The sequence below is a fragment of the Hyperolius riggenbachi genome, chromosome 8 (genome assembly GCF_040937935.1).
Source record: "Hyperolius riggenbachi isolate aHypRig1 chromosome 8, aHypRig1.pri, whole genome shotgun sequence".
Lineage (NCBI taxonomy): Eukaryota > Metazoa > Chordata > Amphibia > Anura > Hyperoliidae > Hyperolius > Hyperolius riggenbachi.
The window spans coordinates 60339410-60357327 of NC_090653.1; the positions used below are offsets into that span (position 1 = coordinate 60339410).

Consider the following 17918-nt stretch of genomic DNA (forward strand, 5'->3'; position numbering starts at 1 on the left):
CGAGATGACAATGTGTAGTAAAACATTATAAATGATGGCAAAATGGGTTTAAGAAGATAAAAGTTTAACTTACAACTTGCCTTAAAGCAAACCTGTAGCAAAAATAAACATATGCTATAATGTAATTGTATGTGTAATACAGCTAACTTAAAACCTGTAACGAAAAAAACTTACATCGGGTGTGGGAAGCCTCCGGATCCTATTGAGGCTTCCCCTGTCCTCCTCGGTCCCACGGTGGCGGCGAAAATCCTCCCGGAACGGCGGCGATGTAAATATTTACCTCCCCGGCTGCAGCGGGGGGCTGTTGCGGCTCTCCGCACGGAGATAGGCGAAAATAGCCGATCTCTGTCGGGCTGCTCTACTGCGCAGGCGCAAGTCTCCTGCTCCTGCGCAGTAGAGCGGACTCGACGGAGATCAGCTATTTTCGCCTATCTCTGTGCGAAGAGCCGCAACAGCGCTCCCGCTGGAGCCAGGAAAGGTAAATAAATCAGCGCTTGTCAGCGCTTGTCAGGCTTGTTGAGGGAGGATTCCGGGACTCTTCGGGGGAGCCAGCGTTGGACTGCCTGCAGCTACAGGGGAGGGGGAAGCCTCATTGGGACCCTGATGCTTCCCCCTACCGAGGTGAGTACCCCCCAGGGGAACTTTTTTTTTGTTACAGGTTCTCTTTAAGAGAAACCTTCAGTTGTTATCCATGCAAAACAGCTTCTCTAAGCTCTTCGACCAACTGGGTTGAATACAGTCCTGTTTACTGAAGCACAGTAAACAGAGCACAAGCACTAATTCTCTAGCTATTCAGCAACACTCACTAAGATTTGTTATGACTTAAAGGCAGAGGTGGGACAAGGTCCTCCAGCACCCAAGGCTGAGGCACCAAAGTGTACCCCTCTATCCCTCCCAACCCAGCTGTCACACACTGATTGCTATTACACTAAGAGGTGTCTTTTGTAATAAATCTGGGTTACGTTTATAGAATCTCTTATGTTCTCCGATGATCTCCAGTAAATCAGGTTCATACAGAGAAGTGGCGTGACAACTGTCCCAATCAGTTATCACCACAGCAGATCTGATGAAATGTCCTGCCTCTCCCAGTGGAGATTACTAATGCTCATTTAGATCTGAGGCTACAGCTGACCGGGAGTGGCAGCAAATCAACATCTTACCAGCATCAGCATCAACAGCAAGTGAGTGTATTCCAGTGTAAAATGCATGGTAAGGTTGATGGGCTGAGTGCTTCGGTGTATAGGGTCACTACCTATTCAGTAAGGAGTTCAAGACAAGACTCCGTAACACTGCAGGGTGGCCTTTTGAGCGTGTCCCAGTGGCTGCAGCTCTTGAGCGCTTTGAGTCCAACAGGAGAAAAGTGTTATACAAATGTTTGTATTATATTATATTATTACTTTTCCCTGCTACTGTACTTTGTTATGTTGCCACCTATTAGACTATGAGCCTGAAAGGGCACCATCCTCTTCCCATTCTTCTGTATTCTGTGTTCCCACATCTATTACATTGCAAGCCTGATGGTGTAAAGTCTTCTTCCCTCCTCCTGTAGCCTTCCATTTCTTAGATTACATGCCTCATAGGACAAGATCTTCTTTCATTCTCACTGAATATTGCATTGCTTTTCATCTTAGATTATAAGCATAATGGCACAGGTTCCTCTTCCCCATCTCCACTCCCTGTCCTCCTATATCTTGTGTCTCCTAGATTGGAAGCCTGATAGGACAGGGCCCTCTTCCCTTCTTACTTTATCCAGGGATCCCCCCATTCTTAGATTGTAACCTGATAGCGTAAGATCCTTCAACCTCCTCTTCCAATGCTGACGGTGCAGGCAAGGTCAAATTTATACTTTTGCTGCTTCTTGGCCAAGTGCAGGCAGCACCTGCCCCCCTGTTCCATATGCAGCCCCCTCTTTTATTTAAAAAATCTTCCTTGCATTGCTCCCCCTTTGCAGCCTCCTATTTCCATTTACTACCTTCTCTTCAATGTGCAGCAACTCCTCTTTCGTGCACAGCTGCCTCCTTGTGCAGCAACTGTCTAAGGTCTTTGTGGCCTTTCCAAAAATCCCTCCTGCTATATTCCATTTAACACTGCTTCAGACTGTCGGCCTGATGGAGCAGATTTTTTTTTGCCTGCTACTGCTGTATTCTCATTATTAGTTATTTTTTAGTTTGATGAGGCAGGTTTTCTTCCCCTCCTGCTGTATTGGGTGTTCCTCCCAACCCCTGGATGGTAAGCTTGATGGCACGGGGGCTTCTTGCCTCACCTCGTAGATTGTAAATAAGTTTGATAGGACAGGTAATTTTCCCCTTCTGTTGTATCCTGTGCTCTGCCTCTGAAGTCTGCTAGGGCAGGTCCTTCTCCCCTACTGCTGTATCCTGTGTTTCGCCTCTAAAGTCTGATAGGGCAGGTCCTTCTCCCCTTCTGCTGTATCCTGTGTATCGCCTCTAAAGTCTGAAAGGGCAGGTCCTTCTCCCCTCCTGCTGTATCCTGTGTTCCCCCTCTAAAATCTGACAGGGCAGGTCCTTTTCCCTCTCCTGCTGTATCCTGTGTTCCGCCTCTAAAGTCTGATAGGGCAGGTCCTTTTTCCCTCCTGCTGTATCCTGTGTTCCGCCTCTAAAGTCTGATAGGGCAGGTCCTTCTCCCCTCCTGCTGTATCCTGTGTTCTGCCTCTGAAGTCTGATAGGGCAGGTCCTTCTCCCTGGTAACAGTAAATTCGGGCGCCTGAGGCAAGTGGACAAATCGGGCGCCGCCATTCACTCCCATAATAAATATCGTTTAATGGGCGCCCGACAGGAAAAAAGGGCGCCGGAGAAAAATAACGTTTTATAAGCGGCGCCCGGAGACTTTTACTGTTTTATAACTGCTTCTCATGATTACACATTATTTTATGATTTATAATTTTTTAAACATTATTTTTAAACGAAAAACAGTACAATCTTTTTTAAAACATTATTTTTAAACGAAAAGCAGCACAATATTTTTTCCACACGTTATTAATGCTTATCACAGGGGGGTCTTAGGTTTAGGCACCACCAGGGGGGTCTTAGGTTTAGGCATCAACAGGGGGGTCTTAGGTTTAGGCACCACCAGGGGAGTCTTAGGTTTAGGCACCACCAGGGGAGTCTTAGGTTTAGGCACCATCAGGGGAGTCTTAGGTTTAGGCACCACCAGGGGGGTCTTAGGTTTAGGCACCAACACGGGGGTCTAGGGGTTAGGGGTAGGTACAGGGAGGGTTACTTACTATTTTTTTTTAAACGTTATTATACGTTTCACTTTTTAAACGGAAGATTAACGTTTTCACAATTGCCAATTTCATGCACATTATTTAATGATTTATAACTTTATAAAACATTATTTTTAAACGAAATATAGTACATTATATTTTTAAACGTTATCCATGTTTATCGTTTAAAACCCGGCGCCCTTTTTTCCCAGCGCCCCTTTTTAACGTACGCCTTCTCCCTTCCTACTGTATCCTGTGTTTCGCCTCTAAAGTCTGATAGGGCAGGTCCTTCTCCCCTCCTGCTGTATCCTGTGTTCTGCCTCTAAAGTCTGATAGGGAAGGTCCTTCTCCCCTCCTGCTGTATCCTGTGTTCTGCCTCTAAAGTCTGATAGGGCGGGTCAATTTCCCATCCTGTTGTATCCTGTGTTCCGCCTCTAAAGTCTAAAATTACATTTGTAATTCTAAATTCTTACTGGGCAATGCGGAGTAATGTGTCTGTACTTAGAATGTGAAGTGCAGTGTTTTGCATTGATCTCTACTGCCTGATTTGCATTTCATCGGGGGAACAATTGATTGGGAATTGAACAAAAGACATTGTACAAATGACATGCAAGCCACGGGGAATCGAGAGAGAATTCTTCCCATGAAGCAGAGAATGGCACCCTCACCTCCTTGTTCATCCAGCATCACCAACGTGCGGATTCCAGCATCTTTACTCTGTCAGAAGGGAAATAATAAACATATTTTAAGTAGGATTTTACCATTGCTTTTTATAGAAGCAAGTGTATTCCCCAAAAATGAGTAAACCAGGGATCTGCTGCTCCTGCTGGGATGCAGAGGGGTATATGTATTGATATTTGTGTTTATCACCCATCACTGCATTACCAAAGTAGTGGCTGGATAGTGTACTGGTTAAGGGCTCTGCCTTCGACATAGAAGACCAGGGTTTGATTCCTGGCTAGGTCAAGTACCTATTCTGTAAAGAGTTCAAGGCAAGACTCCCTAACACTGCAGGGTGGCCTCTTGAGCGCGTCCCAGTGGCTGCAGCTCTTGAGTGCTTTGAGTCTGACAGGAGAAAAGCGCTATACAAATGTTCAGATTATTATTATTAAATATACCAATTACCAGTGGCGGACACAGGCAGCAGTGGGCCCCTGTGCAAAATATCAATTGTGGGCCCCCCTGACCTGCGGCGCGCTTTGCAAAAAATGGGTGCGGCTATAACCTGCGGCGCGCAAAGCGCGGCGCGGCAAAAAATGGGCGTGGCAATGACCGGATAAGGGCGGAGCTAACTGTAATTTAAAGTGATCCCGGGGTGAGAGTGATATGGAGGCTGCCATATTTATTTCCTTTTAAACAATACTAGTTGCCTGGCGGCCCTTCTGATCTATTTGGCTGCAGTAATAAACTGAATTACACCAGCAACAAGCATGCAGCTTAATCTTCTCAGTTCTGACAATATTGTCAGAAACCCCTGACCTGCTGCATGCTTGTTCAGGGTCTATGGTTGAAAGAATAAGAGGCAGAGGACCAGAACGGCAACCAGGCAACTGGTATTGCTTAAAAGGAGAGAAATATGGCAGCCTCAATATTATTCTCACCTCAGGTTCCCTTGAAAAGTGCAACGCAAAGACAGTGGGCCCAAGTTTTGGTGACCCTTTCCCCAGAAAATTCACATAATTGTGCAGGTTTTCTCAAGAAAATACACATAATGTGAGCAGATTTGCCCAGAAAATACATTCAATCATGTCGGCAGATATGCCCAGAAAATACGTGCAATGATGTCGGCAGATATGCCCAGAAAATACGTGCAATGATGTCGGCAGATATGCCCAGAAAATACGTGCAATGATGTCGGCAGATATGCCCAGAAAATACGTGCAATGATGTCGGCAGATATGCCCAGAAAATACGTGCAATGATGTCGGCAGATATGCCCAGAAAATACGTGCAATGATGTCGGCAGATATGCCCAGAAAATACGTGCAATCATGTCGGCAGATATGCCCAGAAAATACCTGCAATCATGTCGGCAGATATGCCCAGAAAATACCTGCAATCATGTCGGCAGATATGCCCAGAAAATACCTGCAATCATGTCGGCAGATATGCCCAGAAAATACGTGCAATCATGTCGGCAGATTTGCCCAGAAAACACATGCAATCATGTAGCAAATTTGCCCAGAACATACATGCAATCATGTGGCAGACCTGCCCAGAACATACACGCAATCATGTGGCAGACCTGCCCAGAACATACACGCAATCATGTGGCAGACCTGCCCAGAACATACACCTGCTAAAATAAATAATAAAAAAAAACATTTACTCACCTGCAGCAGCAGACCTCCTGTCCCAGCCTCCATCCGGCGCGCAGCTCCCATGGGTGGTTGGGTGGATAGGTAGCCTGGTGGGTAGGTAGGCAGCCGGGTGGGTAGGTAGGTAGCCCTTAGCCGGGTGGGTAAGTAGCCTGGTGGGTGGCTGGGTAGCCGGGTGGGTAGCCTGGTGGGTGGCTGGGTAGGCGGGTGGGTAGGTAGCCTGGTGGGTGGGTAGGTGGGTGGTTAGGTAGCTGGGTGGGTGGGTAGGTAGCCTGGTGGATCTTTAGGTAGGTAGCCTGGTGGGTTGGTAGGTAGCCGGGTGGGTAGGTAGGTAGGTAGCCTGGTGGGTAGGTAGGTAGCCGGGTGGGTGTGTAGGTAGCCGGGTAGGTAGCCGGGTGGGTGGTTAGGTATCCGGGTGGGTAGGTAGCCGGGTGGGTGGGTAGGTAGCCGGGTAGGTAGCCGGGTGGGTGTGTAGGTATCCGGGTGGGTAGGTAGCCGGGTGGGTGGGTAGGTAGCCGGGTAGGTAGCCTGGTGGGTGTGTAGGTATCCGGGTGGGTAGGTAGCCGGGTAGGTAGGTAACCGGCAGGGTGGTTAGGTAGCCGGGTGGGTAGCTAGGTAGCCGGGTGGGTAGGCAGCCGGGTGGGTAGGTAGGTATCCGGGTGGGTAGGTAGCCGGGTGGGTGGTTAGGTAGCCGGGTGGGTGGTTAGGTAGCCGGGTGGGTGGGTAGGTAGCCGGGTAGGTAGGTAGCCGGCAGGGTGGTTAGGTAGCCGGGTGGGTAGCTAGGTAGCCGGGTGGGTAGGTAGCCAGGTAGGTAGCCGGCATGGTGGTTAGGTAGCCGGGTGGGTAGCTAGGTAGTCGGCTGGGTGGGTAGGTAGCCGGCAGGGTGGTTAGGTAGCCGGGTAGGTAGCCGGGTGGATGGTTAGGTAGCGGGGTAGGTAGCCGGGTGGGTGGGTAAGGTAGCCGGGTGGGTAGCTATCCGGGTGGGGGGCCCGACTCCTATCCTCCCTCACTCACCTCGGGGCCCCCCTCCCGGTATGCGCGGCGGCCGGCGGGAGAGCAGAAAATACAGGAAGTCTCCGGCCGGGGCTGCAGCAGACGCTAGAGGCAGTTGCTGCTTAGTTTCCGATATGTCTCCAAGTTGGAGACCAAGCGGCAGCTGCCGCCCCGGCCGGAGACTTCCTGTATTTTCCGCTCTCCCGCCGCATGAGGGGGGGGGGGCGAGGTGAGGGGGGAGGACAGGAGTTGGGCCCCCCAGGTTAAAAAAATAAAACATAAAAAAAAAAAAAAAAAAACCTGCAATACTTAATGGGCCCCTGAAGCAGCGGAACTTCAGGGGCCCTCGTGCGGCGGCACGGCCTGCACGGCCGTATGTCCGCCACTGCCAATTACAAAAGCCAATCAAGATTCTGTCTTGTCTGGGATACCGAAGCAAGAGGCCTGGTCCACTTATCCCAACTGTCAGCTATGGAGACTAGTGCCCCCTTCATTAAGGTTCCTATCAAGCCCCCCCCCCCCCCAAAAAAAAATACACACATATATATATTACCTTTGTACCCCAGATAGTCCACTAGTCCCTCCGTATAGGGAATTAGAGATACACAACAGCACTAGATAGCACCAAGCAGTGGCGTAGCTAAGAAGCCATGGGCCCCAGTGCTAACAACCACTGTAATTGAAAACCAATCAAGGACAACCACAGCAACAGGGATATGTGAGGGAGCAGGCTGGTGTTGTACTTTGTTTTCTGGTTGAACTCGATGGACGTATGTCTTTTTTCAACCCAAATAACTATGTAACAGTGTCAGAGGTGCGAGAAGGGGATGGAAAACTGTGTGTTAATGATCACTACTATTCAAATCAACTATAGAAGTGAATATTATCAGCACAGGACCAATAAAGAGCTAATACTGTGTTTGAGGAGTGGGCCCCTCGGGGCCCCTCTAGCCCAAGGGCCCTGATGCCATCGCTACCTCTGCATCCCCTATTGCTACGCCACTGGCACCAAGTATAGTTAACTGCAGTATAAATAGATAGAGGTACACCCAGTAATAAGGGTAGCCAGTGCCCCCCCTATAGTTAGTCAGATTAGCCCCCCCTCCCCCAAGTATAGGCAGCCAGATTGTCCGCCAAAATATAGATAGCTAAATTAGTCCCCCAAGTATAGGTAGCCAGATTAGCCCCACAGTACTAAAGCCGCATCTACACGCGTAGATGCGGCCGCGATGCTCCTTATCAATCGAGCCGCTGATGCGGCTCGATTGATAAGATCCGGCAGGACGGATCTTCGCACCGCCGATTCCCTGCTCGATCCCAGCGAGGGGACAATGGCAGGGAATCGTGCGGGAGATAAGCGGCGCCGGCGGGGACGAGTGGGCACGAGCGGGGAATCGAATGCGGCGCACGCGCGGCAAGCGGGGACGCGGCGGGCACGCGGAAGAGGCGATCCGGCGGCTCGATTCAATTCAATGTCCCATGGTGTAGATGGGGCTTAAGGAAAGCCAGTTAACTTGCCAGTATGTTTTTAGTGTATGGGAAGAAACATGGAGATAATATAGAGACCCCATCCAGGAAGTGCCCTACCCAAGGCCGGATTTACACTTTTTGTGCCCCTAGGCCAAGTATGTAGGGGCTCCCCTTTTATCTGCAGCAGCACCCTTCCCTTTCCATGTGCAGCCACTTCTTTCATGTATATCGTCTATGTACTCTCTTTCATGAACAGCTCCCTTGGGCCTCAGTTTCCCCTTTTCATGCATTGCTCCCCATTTTCAGCCTCCTCCTTCATATGTAGCAACTCCTCTTTCATGTCTAGGTGCTCCCTTGTGCTGCAGCTGCCCAAGGCCCTGCCTTTGCGGCCTTTCCAGAAATCAAGCCCTGCCTGGCTCTACCTGGGAATCAAACTAAGGGCCGTAAAACGTGTAGGCGACATTTGTGCTAGCCAGCCACTTACCTAGTCTTCAAAAAGTACACAGGTTTCCTTGGCATCATCTCATTATTTTGTTTATTAGTTCTCTATTTCAAGAAACCTGCCATGAAGCCTAGCTAAATAAATCTCAAGGTACTAAGTGTTAGGATGTTCACTGCATTTATATTTCTTTTTACAACAATGGGTTTGGAGGCTTGAAAGATTGGCTTTGGGGAGCTTGTGCATGACTGCCTTCTGGAGATATTTCCCGGAGTCTTAGTGCCGTGTATTTGAAGGACTCATCTCTTACCCTAGAGACTTAATTCTTGTCCTTCATAAGTCTGCAACTGTGCTGAGTCCATGCACAAGTGCCCAAGAGGTCAAGCAGTAATAATATAGTCATTATGCAACAGAGTCCCCCATATCCGGCACCAGCAGGACTTGCCTGATGCTGGATACATGTGCTTGCCGATTGCTTGAGAAAAAGGGACTAAAAAGCACAAACCCCCACACCACCATCCCCAAAAAATACTTACCGAGCCTTCAGCAATGTCTAGCAGCCTTCCTCCAGCACCTAGCCGGCTCCTAGCGGCTTTCAGGCTTCCCCCGTGCACACAATCCAGCGTGTCACTTGGCTTGCACTGGGTCAGGTGTAGTGTTGGGCGAACATCTAGATGTTCGGGTTCGGGCCGAACAGGCCGAACATGGCCGCGATGTTCGGGTGTTCGACCCGAACTCCGAACATAATGGAAGTCAATGGGGACCCGAACTTTTGTGGTTTGTAAAGCCTCCTTACATGCTACATACCCCAAATTTACAGGGTATGTGCACCTTGGGAGTGGGTACAAGAGGAAAAAAAAATTAGCAAAAAGAGCTTATAGTTTTTGAGAAAATCGATTTTAAAGTTTCAAAGGGAAAACTGTCTTTTAAATGCGGGAAATGTCTGTTTTCTTTGCACAGGTAACATGTTTTTTGTCGGCATGCAGTCATAAATGTAATACATATAAGAGGTTCCAGGAAAAGGGACCGGTAACGCTAACCCAGCAGCAGCACACGTGATGGAACAGGAGGAGGGTGGCGCAGGAGGAGAAGAAGGCCACGCTTTGTGAGACACAACAACCCCGGCCTTGCATGAGGGCAAGAAGCGTGCGGATAGCATGCTTTGTACCGCCATGCAGTCATAAATGTAATAAAGATAAGTGGTTCAATAAACAGGGACCACGCGGCAACGCTAACCCAGCAGCAGCAGACGTGATGGAACAGGAGCAGGCGCAGGAGGAGAAGGCCACGCTTTGTGAGACACAACAACCCAGGCCTTGCATGAGGGCAAGAAGCGTGCGGATAGCATGCTTTGTACCGCCATGCAGTCATAAATGTAATAAAGATAAGTGGTTCAATAAACAGGGACCACGCGGCAACGCTAACCCAGCAGCAGCAGACGTGATGGAACAGGAGCAGGCGCAGGAGGAGAAGGCCACGCTTTGTGAGACACAACAACCCAGGCCTTGCATGTGGACAAAAAGCGTGCGGATATAGCAGCAATGCTTTTTGCCGCCATGCAGTCATAAATGTAATACAGATGAGAGGTTCAATAAACAGGGCCCGGAAACGCAACACCATCCCAGATGTTCATTGGTCATGTTACTTGGTTGGGGTCCTGGAGTGTTGCGTAGTCATTTCCAATCCAGGATTGATTCATTTTAATTTGAGTCAGACGGTCTGCATTTTCTGTAGAGAGGCGGATACGCCGATCTGTGACGATGCCTCCGGCAGCACTGAAACAGCGTTCCGACATAACGCTGGCTGCCGGGCAAGCCAGCACCTCTATTGCGTACATTGCCAGTTCGTGCCAGGTGTCTAGCTTCGATACCCAATAGTTGAAGGGTGCAGATGGATGGTTCGACACAGCTACGCCATCTGACATGTAGTCCTTGACCATCTTCTCCAGGCGATCGGTGTTGGAGGTGGATCTGCACGCTTGCTGTTCAGTGGGCTGCGGCTGTATGGGTGTCAGAAAATTTTCCCACTCCAAGGACACTGCCGATACCATTCCCTTTTGGGTACTAGCTGCGGCTTGCGTTGTTTGCTGCCCTCCTGGTCGTCCTGGGTTTGCGGAAGTCAGTCTGTCTGCGTACAACTGGCTAGAGGAGGGGGAGGATGTCAATCTCCTCTCTAAAGTCTCCACAAGGGCCTGCTGGTATTCTTCCATTTTGACCTGTCTGACTCTTTCTTCAAGCAGTTTTGGAACATTGTGTTTGTACCGTGGATCCAGAAGGGTATAAACCTAGTAATTGGTGTTTTTCAGAATGCGCACAATGCGTGGGTCACGTTCAATGCAGTCTAGCATGAATTGAGCCATGTGTGCCAGAGTCCTACCAGAATCCTCATCATCCTCTTGTGAGCGTTGTGATAGTTGTTGTGATGCATCATAGTCGTCACCTTCCTCCTGGTCTGCTTCTGCTGACCATTCGCGTTGAATTGTGGAAGTCCAACGTGCACCGCTCTGGCCCTCGTCAGTGGTGGCATGAAATTCCTGCTCCAACTCCAGCTGTTCCTCCTCCTCTTCTTCGTCATAGCTGCTGGGGCCAGCGTTCCCTGAGGCGGATGGCCTGATGTTGGTACCATCACGCTGATCGTTTTCTCCTTCAGATTCCCCCAGTTGCATCATGACAGCTGTTTCCTTGATTTTTAACATCGACCTCTTCAGTAAACACAGCAGTGGTATGGTAATGCTGACTGAAGAGTTGTCACTGCTCACAAGCAATGTGGATTGCTCAAAATTTTGGAGGACTTGGCAGAGGTCCAACATGTTGTCCCAATCGGATCCACAGAAGCTTGGCAGCTGGCCGGATGCGCCTCGGTACTGCGCCGTCATGTACTGGACCACTGCACTCTTCTGCTCGCAAAAGCGGGCTAGCATGTGCAGCGTAGAATTCCAGCGCGTAGGGACATCACACAGCAAGCGATGGTGGGGGAGATTGAAGCGCTCCTGCATCTTGGCGAGTGCCCCCGAAGCAGTACTGGAATTTCTACAATGTTTGGACACTCAACGCACCTTCAACAGCAGATCGGGCACGCCTGGGTATGTCCTCAGGAACCGCTGAACTACTAGGTTCATCACGTGCGCCAGGCAAGGGATGTGTGTCAGCTTAGCCAACCTTAAAGCGCGAATGAGATTACTCCCATTATCACACACAACCATGCCCGGTTTCAGGTCCAGCGGTGCCAGCCACAAATCCGTCTGTTCCTTTATTCCCCTCCAAATTTCCTCCCCTGTGTGCTGCTTATCCCCAAGGCAGATTAGCTTCAGCAACGCTTGCTGACGCATGCCAACAGCTGTGCTGCACTGCTTCCACGATCCTACTGCTGCTGGGTTAGCGTTTCCGGATGAGGTACAGCTTTGAGATGCGTTGGAGGAGAAGGAGTCAGAGAGGTAGGTGCTGCTGTTATCCAGTGGGAGGGACGGCGGTGCAGCTGTTTGTGGCGTGGGCAACACCCGTGCCGTAGCAGGTGAGGAATCGCTGCCAGGCTCCACAAGGTTCACCCAGTGCGCGGTAAGGGAGATGTATCGACCCTGGCCGAACGCACTCGTCCAGGTGTCAGTGGTGAGGTGAACCTTGCAGGCAACGGCATTCTTCAAGCTTCGGGTTATTTTGCTGACCACGTGCTCATGCAACTCAGGCACTGCAGAGCATGCAAAGTGGTAGCGGCTGGGAACCACGTAACGTGGGATGGCCACTGACATCATGCCCTTGAAGCTGTTTGTCTCCACCAATCGATATGGCAGCATTTCGCAGGCCAGAAGCTTGGCTATGCTGGCTGTTACTGCCACGGCCCGGGGGTCATTTGCTGGCAATTTCCTCTTGCGCTCAAACATCTCCGACACAGACAACTGAACCGTAGCGCTGCACACGGAAGGGCTGTTGGTTGTTGTGTTTGATGAACACTGGGAGACCTCAAGAGCACTACTCCGGAAAGTGACAGTGTCAGCGTCGTCTGATGTTTGTGAATGTTGTGAACCACGCAATGGCTGGGCTACTGCTGCTGCTGAGGCGGGTCTGGTGAACCCAAGGGAGGCAGTGTTGTTTCTGGTACCCTGTCCTGACGCGTTTGCCCAAAGAGTGGGATGTTTGGATAGCATGTGACGGCTCATGCTGGTGGTGGAGAGGTTGTTAATATTTTTCCCCCTGCTCAGGCGGGTCTTGCACACCTTGCAAATCGCCATGGTAACATCCTCAGTGCAGTCTTCAAAGAAAGCCCAGACTTTGGAGCACCTGCCTCCTTGCTGGCGATTTCTGTTTGCTCCTCTTTTGCCTCTCACTTGAACTTCCACGCTTGTGGTGCCTGAAATTGCGCGCCGCCTACCTTGTGGCACAAGGCGAACTCGTGAAGCAGTGTGTTCTTCAACAGACTCATCTGTGCTGCTGCTACGACGGCGATGTTCTCGTTCACAAACAAAATCTGGGTCTCTGTCCACATTGTCCATACCCTCCTCTTCCATCTCCTCAAACTCGTCATATGTCATTGTGGGCCACCGCCGTGGAGTAGAGTTCCCCACAACAACCTCTGCGCAGCACACTCCAACGTCGTCTTCCAGATCTTGTCGGCCGACCTCCTGCAATTGCAACCCCTCCTGCCCAAATTGCTCTGGGATTTGGGTTTCCGAGTCCTCTTCGGACTCGCCTTGTATTTCAGTGCGCGGTGCATTTCCCACAGTTAACGGTTGTGAATCCAGGCACAACATTTCTGGCTGTTCCTCCATTGACCTTTGAAAGGTGGAAGTTTGTTGGGCTGGGAATAGCTCCTGCGAATACCCCATTGTGTCCTGAGGTAATTCATCGGACTGGTTATCTGGCAGTTGTGTGCGTGGTGTCGCTGCCGGTTGTGTCAGCTTTGTGCCCACTGGCTCCTTGTAACTGGCTGAGGACTCGGACCTCGTGCGTGATGTGCTGGTGCTGCTTAACCCACTGCTGGACGCTTGAGAGGTCATCCAAGTAATTATCTGGTCCTGTTCTTTTGGATTTGTGAGGGTTGTTGTCCTGGACAACATGGGCGGTATTGAGTGGGTTTTCTTGGGTGCTCCCCTGTGGCCTGTACGTGAACCGTCAGGGGAAACACCTCTTCCCTTGCCCCTCCCTCTTTCACCGGATTTCTTCCTCATTTCACTTATCCTTACAGTACACGCTGACTGGCAGCAGTACAGTGGCAGTACAGAAATGCTATACAGTACCACTATTCCCAGCAGCGACACAGAGCACAATGCTATACAGTGACGGGTGAGCGGTGTACCACTATTCCCAGCAGCGACACAGAGCACAATGCTATACAGTGACGGGTGAGCGGTGTACCACTATTCCCAGCAGCGACACAGAGCACAATGCTATACAGTGACGGGTGAGCGGTGTACCACTATTCCCAGCAGCGACACAGAGCACAATGCTATACAGTGGCGAACGAGCGGTGTACCACTATTCCCAGCAGACACAGAACAGTACACAGAATGCTATATAGTGTGGCTGAACGAGCGGTGTACCACTATTCCCAGCAGACACAGAACAGTACACAGAATGCTATATAGTGTGGCTGAACGAGCGGTGTACTACTGTTCCCAGCAGACACAGAACAGTACACAGAATGCTATATAGTGTGGCTGAACGAGCGGTGTACTACTGTTCCCAGCAGACACAGAACAGTACACAGAATGCTATATAGTGTGGCTGAACGAGCGGTGTACCACTGTTCCCAGCAGACACAGAACAGTACACAGAATGCTATATAGTGTGGCTGAACGAGCGGTGTACCACTATTCCCAGCAGACACAGAACAGTACACAGAATGCTATATAGTGTGGCTGAACGAGCGGTGTACTACTGTTCCCAGCAGACACAGAACAGTACACAGAATGCTATATAGTGTGGCTGAACGAGCGGTGTACTACTGTTCCCAGCAGACACAGAACAGTACACAGAATGCTATATAGTGTGGCTGAACGAGCGGTGTACTACTGTTCCCAGCAGACACAGAACAGTACACAGAATGCTATATAGTGTGGCTGAACGAGCGGTGTACTACTGTTCCCAGCAGACACAGAACAGTACACAGAATGCTATATAGTGTGGCTGAACGAGCGGTGTACTACTGTTCCCAGCAGACACAGAACAGTACACAGAATGCTATATAGTGTGGCTGAACGAGCGGTGTACTACTGTTCCCAGCAGACACAGAACAGTACACAGAATGCTATATAGTGTGGCTGAACGAGCGGTGTACCACTGTTCCCAGCAGACACAGAACAGTACACAGAATGCTATATAGTGTGGCTGAACGAGCGGTGTACTACTGTTCCCAGCAGACACAGAACAGTACACAGAATGCTATATAGTGTGGCTGAACGAGCGGTGTACTACTGTTCCCAGCAGACACAGAACAGTACACAGAATGCTATATAGTGTGGCTGAACGAGCGGTGTACTACTGTTCCCAGCAGACACAGAACAGTACACAGAATGCTATATAGTGTGGCTGAACGAGCGGTGTACCACTGTTCCCAGCAGACACAGAACAGTACACAGAATGCTATATAGTGTGGCTGAACAAGCAGTGTACTACTGTTCCCAGCAGTGACACACAATGACTGGGGGGGACCCTGGCTAGCGTGGCTGGAGCGCGAACTACCCTGCCTGCCTACCCAAAGCTAAACCCACAGACAAATGGCGGAGATATGACGTGGTTCGGGTATTTATTTACCCGAACCACGTGACAGTTCGGCCAATCAGAGCGCGTTCGGGTCCGAACCACGTGACCCGTTCGGCCAATCACAGCGCTAGCCGAACGTTCGGGGAACGTTCGGCCATGCGCTCTTAGTTCGGCCATATGGCCGAACGGTTTGGCCGAGCACCGTCAGGTGTTCGGCCGAACTCGAACATCACCCGAACAGGGTGATGTTCTGCAGAACCCGAACAGTGGCGAACACTGTTCGCCCAACACTAGTCAGGTGACACACCAGCTTGCATGCACAGACGCCGAAAGCCACTAGGAGCCCGCTAGGTGCTGCAGGAAGGCTGCAAGATGGCACTGGAGGCTCAGTAAGCATTTTCAAAGCCTCAAAACCCACCAAAATTGAAGTCCCTGTTATGATTCAGGCATGCTGGTTAGTTGAGACTTCCAGTTGTCTGAGTTCCGGATAACATGGACTTTGCTGAGCAGCTTATCTGACTGCAAAGAACACACAGAACTACACATAATGGAGATCTCCATTGACATACACTGGATACTCCACACTTACCTCTTCCACCAGCTGCACCATCCGGCGAGTGATGTCCAGAGACTAGAGGAGAGAAGATCGAGATTATTATATCTTGGTTACTTTGAGAGTAAAATAGGCTTCCATCCACTCAGCTCACATTTCAATCACCACCCCCATCTGACAACCAAACAGGCTCAGTATACATTCCACTTGTGTAAATGGTGTGAGGTACAATGTGTATTGCTAAAACTGATTCCTGTGCACAATGTGAGGGATCCCTATTTTAGTTAAAATCCTGATTGTGCATTTACCATGTGGTATGATGCGTAATGTACAGGGCAGAGTCGGATCATCCACAAGGCAAGTAAGGCAGGTGCCTAGGGCCTGGAGAAAGTCTAGGGGCCTGGTTTATGCTAGTCCCCCAACAAATGGACAAAAAAGCCAGATTGCCATCAAGGATAGGCTCAAAGTTGTTGCTTGCCTAGGGTTCCATTTCACCTGAATCCATCTCTGGTACCGTGTTAGAGGGTGAGGCCCTGTTGAAAATGCTCAGTTGTGTTGCAGATTAATCCTGCATGTCAGCTCACTGCCCATACAATACTATAGAGCTGTTCACATCTCTGTGTTGTAATGGATCGTGTTATTCTAACTCACTGCATGCAATTCACACATTACAACATGTGCATTATGCAACAGTTCATTGCGAATCCAGCCTCTGTGTAGGGACTAATGAGGGAAACACTGTGATCGGCTTTAGGCCTGGAACCCACTAGGAATGGCTGCAGCGCTTTAAAATTGCAGCAGCTGTGTGTGTAGCGATTCCTAGGGCAATTGTGCTTGCAATTCCCTGGCGCTTGGAAGCGCTGTACTGTAAACTGTATAGTGCTTCCGATTTGCGATTCATTTTTTTTTTTTTTTTTTTTTAGTAAAATGGAGACCCGGAAATCAAGAAGGAAATCAAGACACGGGGTAAGTATTTAAAGTTTTATTTTAAACGCGATCACTCAGCCCCCCAAAGTGCTGCATAATCACTTTGATAAGCAATTTATGCAGCGTGTTCTGCGATTGCGATTACCCCTAATCACAATTGCACCCATGGGTTCCCCCTCACTCACTAACATTAGCAAAGTGTTTTCGGGAATCGCCATCGATCATCGGCGATCCCAAAATGCTGCCAAAAATGTCCAAGTGCGTTCCACCCATAAAGGTGGCCACACACCATAGAAGTTTTGTATTGCTTTTCAATTCAAGAATCAAAATACATTTTTTTTATTGATTGTAACATTTAAAAAATCTGCCGAATGTGTCACATATATGTGTTTAATTTTTCTCCAATTATGAAAAAAAAATGATTGAGTCAGGGTTGTCGAGATGCTCCGTGATGTATGCCAGGCTGATATTGATGGCATCCTCGACTGACCTATTTGCCCTATATGCAAATTGATGCGGGTCGAGGAGGGCATTGGTGGAGCTCTTGAGGAATGCAAGGACCAGTCGCTCAGAAGTTGCAAGTTTCTAAAACGATAAAATAATTCAAAAACTTTAATGTTCTAATGTTGTTAACGATATTTATCCCATGCCTTTTTCTCTGTTTTGGGCGCCATATTAACGATAAAGGCATTAGAGTCTATGGTGGGTGCCCTTTTTCGTCCACCAGCCGCCGCGCCCTTTTTTCCTGCTACCATTTAATTTAATCGTGTGTCTCCACCTCAAAGGTGGCCAAGCACCATACAATTCTTATATTGCTTTTCAACTCAAGAATTACGCTACATTTTTCTGATTGATTGTAACATTGATGACCGATGTGTCACACATGTTCAGTTTTCCCACAGTTATGATTAAATATCTGAAAACATTGCTTGGGTTCTTCAATCAAAATAAAAGGACCATCAACACAGGGGTGCCACAAGGCTGCGTCCTGTCACCGATCCTGTTCTCCCTGTATACAAACAACTGCGAATCCACTGAAAGCTCCGTCAAAGTTATCAAATTTGCGGACGACACCACCATTGTGGGACTTATCACCAACAACGATGAGGAGGCTTACCGTCACCGTGTCGATAGTAAGGTCCCCTTCATCAGAACAGTGCACTGTCTGCACTGTTCTGATGAAGGGGACCCTTGCTGGCCCCGAAACAATTGTTAACCTTGTGTTGACACATGATTGAAGAATAAATATTTGCTCATTTGAGAAGCTGGAGTGCTAACCAATCCTTACTACCTTTGGACT

The 17918-nt window shown here is 49.4% G+C and overlaps 1 long non-coding RNA gene across 1 annotated transcript in view; it reads right to left on the minus strand.

Annotated features, from left to right (window-relative positions):
• Positions 1-3888: 3888 nt before the first annotated feature.
• Positions 3889-17918, minus strand: part of LOC137528176 (uncharacterized) — a 29321-nt gene continuing 15291 nt past the window's right edge. Inside the window, exons 3-4 of the long non-coding RNA XR_011023308.1 lie at positions 15728-15769; positions 3889-3940 (exon numbers count right to left, since the gene is read on the minus strand). This is a non-coding gene — a long non-coding RNA (uncharacterized lncRNA). The remainder of the gene's footprint in view (positions 3941-15727; positions 15770-17918) is intronic.